Genomic DNA, 1,664 nt, shown 5'->3' with positions numbered 1-1,664 from the left:
TGTATAGTATATTTAATTGCTATATTCTGTTTCTGTGCTATACTGTTAATACTCTGATAAAATTGTAAGCTCTGTGTATTCATTTTAATATCGGTTAATTGTCGTGCAAGAAACCGAATCTGTTTGAGCTTGTTGTTCTGTTTTAATCGATTAAGTCAATTGCGTTAATCGATTATCTCTATTCCTTTAATCGGTTAATCTAGGGTAATTCAGCATTAAGTGTTGTTTTCGAAAAGCGGATATTCTAACCGCTACACCTATTCAACCCCCCCCCCCTTCTAGGTGTATTTTAACCACTGATACCTAACAATCATCGCTGAAGAGAAACTTGGAAGCCTCTAATAATGACGTTGGAGAAAAGGTTTTCAGCTTTGAAAAGGAAACTTCTTTTTTCTGAGGGAAGAACCATTCTCCTGAATGATGTACAAAGTAATCTACTTATTTACTTTCTTACTATTTATAAGGCCTCGAGAAGTATGATTAATAATGTTAATCAAATTCAAAGAAGATTCTTGTGGGGGAGCGGAGGTTATGGAGAACAAAAATAAAAACTTTCTTGGGTTAAATGGGATGTAGTCTGTAAGGATAGAAGTAGGGGTGAATTGGGAGTAAGATGTTTTGAGTACTTCAACATAGCTCTCTTTGGCAAATGGAAGTGGGGAGAATTAGTTTAGTGGGATTCTCTTTCGGTCAAAGTATTAGAGTCTGAATATGGTCCCTTGTTAGTGGTATGATTAACAATATATAGCCTAAGGGAGATTATAAGGAATCTTTATGGTGGAGAGATCTTAAACAAATTGAGAATCACAAAAAGGTTTGAACAAGTTGTTTTCAAATGACATAAGAAATATGCTAGAAAATGGGGAACAAACTAGATTTTGGGAGAATAATTGGATATGTGAAAGGTCACTAAACCATAGATTTGAAAGTTTATTTAATATAAGAAATGATAACGATGTCCTTATTGAAAGTGCAAAGTGTCAAGATAGCACTTAGCTTGCCTATATTTTGATGAAGTCAAAGGATTTAGTGAAAGCTTAAAGATAATCAACAAATCAACATGTCAAAGATTCAAGAGCTTCGTGTCTAAACTAGAGTCTTAGATATGTGTCTTAGTTATTGAGTCTAGGTTAGGTAAACCTAGATGCAAATCTCACAAGTTCTAAAAACTATCATATCATTTACATGAGACATGTCATCTAGTTTATTATATGTTCATGCATTAATCATACATGTTATTTGTGCATCTTAAACCTAACATAATAGTAAAACATGTATAGTTGATAAGCATAACATATAGGTAGTTTACCAACATTTAATATCTTAACTAAAAATATGCCAATTAATCGATTAAGTAAGGCTTTAATCGATTAACATGAAAACAGTTTTAATCAGTTTCAACATAGAACTGAAAAACAGAATTCAGTTATTCTAAACAACTCGTTAATCGATTAAAAGGGCACTTAATCGATTAACTGGGCATAAAACAAATTTTCTATATAAACTTTGTTTTTACATCATGCTTAATACATACATTCATTCATTTTTAGAATTGCTAAGTTGCATATTTTCGTGCTCATTGTATGTCATATAGGCGGAGAGAATTGCATGTGAGAATAGTGAGAGATAGTATCATGCTTAGGGATTAAAATGTCATCCATTGC

The sequence above is a fragment of the Lupinus angustifolius genome, unplaced genomic scaffold, assembly GCF_001865875.1.
Source record: "Lupinus angustifolius cultivar Tanjil unplaced genomic scaffold, LupAngTanjil_v1.0 Scaffold_230, whole genome shotgun sequence".
NCBI lineage: Eukaryota > Viridiplantae > Streptophyta > Magnoliopsida > Fabales > Fabaceae > Lupinus > Lupinus angustifolius.
This window is presented reverse-complemented; position numbering follows the sequence as displayed.